Source organism: Etheostoma spectabile, chromosome 11 (assembly GCF_008692095.1).
Source record: "Etheostoma spectabile isolate EspeVRDwgs_2016 chromosome 11, UIUC_Espe_1.0, whole genome shotgun sequence".
In the NCBI taxonomy this organism is placed as follows: domain Eukaryota; kingdom Metazoa; phylum Chordata; class Actinopteri; order Perciformes; family Percidae; genus Etheostoma; species Etheostoma spectabile.
The window spans coordinates 2,369,469-2,375,279 of record NC_045743.1 but is presented as its reverse complement, the minus strand read 5'-3'; the positions used below and the strand labels follow the sequence as shown (position 1 = coordinate 2,375,279).

The 5,811-nt window shown below is 37.5% G+C and overlaps 1 protein-coding gene across 1 annotated transcript in view; it reads left to right on the top strand.

Annotated features, from left to right (window-relative positions):
* The first annotated feature begins 1,539 nt into the window (after positions 1-1,539).
* The window catches only part of znf385b (zinc finger protein 385B), a 56,672-nt gene continuing 52,400 nt past the window's right edge, over positions 1,540-5,811 (top strand). Inside the window, exon 1 of the mRNA XM_032529893.1 lies at positions 1,540-1,739. The gene's annotated coding sequence lies outside the window, so the exon portion shown is untranslated. The remainder of the gene's footprint in view (positions 1,740-5,811) is intronic.

Genomic DNA, 5,811 nt, shown 5'->3' with positions numbered 1-5,811 from the left:
TATATATATGTATATTGACAAAACAACATCAATGAGCTGCATAAATCCAACGGGCTACTTCTGTGACTCTTCAGTTGCAGTCTTCACATTAATTTGTAACATTTGTTATGTTATATATTTTTTGTTTTGGTGTAAAGAAGAATTTCCCCTTATAACTCCCCAAACATCTGATGTGCCGTTTTTCAGATCTTGACTCTGTCTTTTCATCAGTCAGAATTGAACGATGTGATGTAAACGCAATGTTAGCGCCAGTCAAATCTGATCAAACCACACAGTCCTGATTGTTGAGACTTTTAATAGCACCTAACCAGGGGTAGGATGTCATTATTTTACATTTACTGAAGTACTGGCAAATATTATACTTTTTACTCCACTAGTTATTTCACTGCTTTAGATAATTTGCAGATGAATATTGTTAAAAAATATATAAATCAATTAATAAATAAGGATTTATTATTACTGACTAAGCTATTCCAAGCAGTATATAAGTTGAAATGAGCTACACGTTTACCAACTGCAACATTAAAGTTGTTTACACATTAATGCATTAATAATTAAAAATGTTGCGACCACCTTTTGAAAACAAGATGGTACATCCCACAGTCCATGGGTTTTATCCTTATAAACAAATCCGAACACTTTATAATCCAGTGATATTCAGGCCTATGTTACATTGTGCTTTATGAGCACTTTAAATTTGATGCTGATACTTTTGTACTTTTAAGTAAAATTTTGAATACAGGACTTTTTAATACTGTGGTATTACTTTTACTTGAGTTAAAATATTTTAAAAGCCTACTTCTTCTATTACTGCTTGAAACAAAATTGAACAGTTTCAGCTCAGGCCAGAGGAAATGTGGAAGTGTGAAATGATCCTCCTGAAGTCCTGAACAGGTGAGTCGACAGTAAATACACACAGACGGAAACAGGTAAAAGAAATGGAACAACGCCTGTGTTGCAGCCAATATTTTATAGTTTAAAATAGATTTTCCCTGCTCTCTTTGCCAAAACAAAACCTGGAAACAAAGCAACCGGAATATATACACACACCACACACACACACACACACACACACACCACACACACACACACACACACACACACACACACACACACACACACACACACACCACACCACACACCACAGACACAGGAAGGAGCTGCTTTCAAATTTTCTTCCTTTAAAAAGTCATCCATTTTTTTGTTTATTGGATGCAATTTAATCCCTCTCTCTCTCTCTCTCTTCTCCCTCTCTCTCTCCTCTCTCTCTCTCTCTCTCTCTCAAGAGGCTTTTAATTTGGCATAAACGTTTCAGTATGTTGCCAAAACACCAATCACAATTTGTCCAATATTTGACAGTACACCAATAACCCGTAATATGAACGTTATAAACACTCTCTCTCTCCTCTCTCTCTTCACTCTCTCTCTCTCCTCATCTCTCTCTCTCTCTCTCTCTCCTCTCTCCTCTCCTCTCTCTCTCTCTCTCTCTTGTTTGTGTGTGACGCATGCGCGGTTCCGCCGCTCTATACTCGTGCGCGGTTGCTCCACCGCTCCGACAGTTGATGATCAGTGTCCGGGATGGACAGACAGACGGTCGATGTACTGATCAATCAAACTGGACTCACAGACACCTGTTTGATTGATTATTGATTAACGATTGGCTGCTGTTATTGGGTGTGTTGAGTTAGCGCCTCAAACCTGCAAGACTCTACTTTCTTCATCCATCACCTCCTTCTCCGGTAAGTCACCTTCTTCTTCTTCTTCTTCTTCTTCTCCTTCTTCTTTCACTCTTTTTATTCCTCCTCTTCTTGTACTTCTTCTTCCTCCACTTGTTTGTCTGTCTTGTATCTTTTCATATGAAGGTTAGGAAACGGACGGAACAGCACCGAAGATTGTCTTGTCTGTCCGGTGGTTTTTAATTGTCCGGATAACTTTCAGGCTGCTTCTGTCTGTCTCACTTTTTAAATGTCCGCTTGCCTGCACCTCTATCTGTCTTCACTGTGGTTTCATAAGACACGTCTGTCTGTGTTTTGTATTTCTCTGTCACATTTTCTAATGAAAAATACTCCATGAAATCTATAATCGATCTTATGGGCTAGTTTGTGCAGATTTTGAGTAAAAAGTAGCCTAGGCCTACTTTATATTTTAAAATGTAGGCTAGTAAAGAATATGTAGTCCTACTCTACACACAATAATCAAGTAAAAAACAGGTACTGTACACAGTGGTTTTATGATCTACTACATAAGCTAAAAGTAGTTAAAATACTTAAAAAAGAAATTACCCAGCAAACTACAGCTGTCAGGTAAATAGTGGAGCACAAAGTAAAAGTAAAGTGGAAGTAATCTGGTAAAGAACCTTACAATTGTACTTACAGTGATGGCGGAAGCATTTACATTGCTTCTTATGTAAAAGTAGAATAAATACTCCAGTAAAATGTGTAATTTCTTATATAAACTGCTTTGTATGTAGGATGTGAATCTGTAAAATAAGTAGTATAGCTGTCCATTCTGCATAATGAGTACTTTTACTTTTAATTCGTCAGTACATTTTGCTGTAACTAGTTATGTATTTTAATTTAAAAGCAGGATTTTACCGGTAAAGATGTATTTTTATAGTGTGGTATTACTTATTTTACCTAAATAAAGGATTGTCTGTTTCTAGTGTATCTCTCATAGTTAATAATAATAATAATAATAATTAATCAAATAGTAAAATAAAAAATAATCTGCTAGTGCTTTGATCATCAATAAGTTCATATTCCAAGCAAATACATGGTTCTATGTTCTCAAATGTGAGGATCTGCTGCTGCTTCTTGTCTCACATGATAGTAAAATTAATATTTTGGGGTTTTGTACTTTAGATTGGGTTTTCTATTGTTTTATGAACCAAAAATGTAATCAATTGATTGAAAAAATAATCTGAAGATCAATCAATAACTACACGTGTTTCTGTCACTCTATTTCAGTACGTTGTGAGTTTTTTTCCCCTTGTTTGTGCTTCTATACTCAGTTTTATTGATTTGTGTTGTTTTTTAATTAAATGAACCGCAGCTGGTTCTGTAGATAACAGCAGGTCTTACTGACAGTATGTTGTAACTTTCTCCAAATCCACTAATTAATGTGTTTCATTCTTAAAACAGTTTTAATCCAGCAATCCACAAACTACAACAATTGGTTTGACCTGCCGTCTTTAATTATTTACATCAAATACTTTAAAAAAACTAATCAAATACAACAAAACTACAGTATAACTGTCTTCTTTAAAATGAGACAAACAGACAGACAGTATAATCTTATGTGCGTATTGAACATGCTTCATTATTCTCAGATAATCCCTTACAACTCCCCCCCCCCCCACACACACACAGTCCAAATCATCCAGAGTCTCTCTCTCAACTACATCTCAGTTGAATATTTTTTATTATGAGTGTATCAAAGACAATATTGCCAAAAAATCAAGAAAACGATGAAGACTTACTGTGTGTGTGTGTGTGTGTGTTGAAGTTGGTGTGTTTCTCTCTCTGTCTGTCTTTCTATCACAGAGATGTTGTTAATTATCACATATGTGACAGTATGACAGGCTCTCTTTGTGTGTGTGTGTGTGTGTGTGTGTGTGTGTGCGCGTGTGCGTGTGCGTCGGTCATTCTGATAGTGACACCTGATCAGTTGGACTGTAGCGCCCCCTGCAGATTGCCCATAAACACACCAGATGAGTGATTTTCCTCCTATAATACCTCCTCCCTTCCTTTCCTTCCTCTACCTCCATTTTTCCAACTTTCCTTTGTGACCTGCCATTTCTCCAACCGCCCCTTATAAAATGAACAAGACCTTCATCTTTTTGTCCTTTTCTTCCTTCTTTCTGTCCTTTGTTTGGATGTTTGGACATTCAGTTTGTGTGTCTCAGGCCTCTGTGAGTCTAATTAACACTAATCAACTTAATTAAAGTCTTCTGCAGCAGGAACCCAATCCCACTGAGCTTAATGTCCAATCAAAAGAAAGAATGACAGGAAGAGTTGTTAGACCATACCTACTAGTCATTACGAACCCGCTACTGGACCATATTAACCACCACTGTTAGACTCTATTATTATTCAGTACTAACCTGCCATTTAATTGTACTAACTAGTTGTTGCTGTACCAACCCACCATCAGACTGTAGTAACCTGCAGATAAGCTATAATAAGATGTTGTTCAGGCTGTCCTCAATCACCATTCGTACATATACCTATGAACATGAAGGCATTGTAATTCTTATGTAGTCAACATATTTATTACTGTAAGCCCCACATTGTTTTTTACTGTAAGGCAAAAATCTTAAGTGCCCGTATTGTATATAAAGCTCCTCCAAAAACATATGCATTTGAGGAGGTTGGTGTGGTGGACGGGACCCACAGGACGGGTGTTTGTGTCCTAAAATTTTACCCCAAACCACAAACCTTTTTTTCTAATCCTTAACCAAGTTGTTTTGGTGCCAAAACCGTTATGGTCATGCACCAGTCATCATTCCACAGTGTTAAATAAAATGGTCATATTAAAATGAACCAGTCATGTAACAGCCGTTTTGATGCCTAACCATAATCAGTTTGGTGTTGGTGTAGCTTTAAGCAGTTATTAAGCATTGTCCAGTTGTACAGTAAAAGTACATTTACCCTATACTGTAACACAATCTCTTGTTCTCCCCCACGCAAATCAATTTTACCTATTTATAGAACATGACAGTATTACTAAACTCTCTCTGTGTGTGTGTGTGTGTGTGCGTGCGTGTGTGTGTGTGTGTGTGTGTGTGTTTTGTGTTTGTGTGTGTGTGTGTGTGTGTGTGTGTGTGTGTGTGTGTGTGTGTGTGCCAAAACTCAGCAGTGGGCAGATTGAGAAGCAGCATGTTGTTACGTCAGGACAGATCAGTTTGGAAACCTGCAGAGAGCACACAAAAACACACACACATGCCAACTGTGTGTGCACTTGGACTGACAGGTGTAATGAGCTCATCATAAGAACTGTATTGCAGTTAAAAGAGCGAATACATCACTGTTACATCTTAAAGCTGTAGTGCGCATCTATTTTATATTAATGCCTATTACATTCAAGCCATTGCCAAATGGGTTGATACAAAGCTAATAAGCCTATCAGCTTCACAAACCTCACTCTGTATTTTTCAGTATGGCTGTGTTTACAAAATGGTGTCGTCCGGTGACTTTCGTGCATAGAGGCTTAAGTGAGATGTTTTACTTCACAGCTGAGAAAGGACAATAGCAGCGTTCCGCTTTTGACAAAGATGACATACAAATTACAAGATAATTACCTCTTCTAAAGAGTCTGTCATGTTTTTTTAATCCTCTGAAGGGTTAAACGCTGTTAGCAACTTTGTGGAGGAGGGGTGGGGGGGTGGTACGCGATCACCAAAGGCTTGCATCATGTGGATGCTCCAAAAGTGTAGTTGTCATTGGTTACAATTCCCCATGGGGGAAACAGACAGTATGCACTATAGTTTAGTAATAACAAAATCCTCCTGCCGACACCTCTGAAGCTCACTGATTAGCATGTTATATCATGTTTCAAAAAAACGACAAGTTGCAGTTTCACAACGAGTTTGACTATTTCTTTGCAGGAAGCAGTGTTTCCTCTCTTTATGTTAAAACTTACCATCTCCTGGCTCCAGGGTTTTTTTTCTTGGTAAAACTGCTGCTGGAATTTTTTTAATTCCTCGCGGGAGTCATCCCAAAAGGATCAATAAAGAGAAGTCTGAATCTAAATCTCAGCTAGAAAGCAGGATTATTTTCCAAAATGTGTAACTATATTTACTTAAAGAAAATC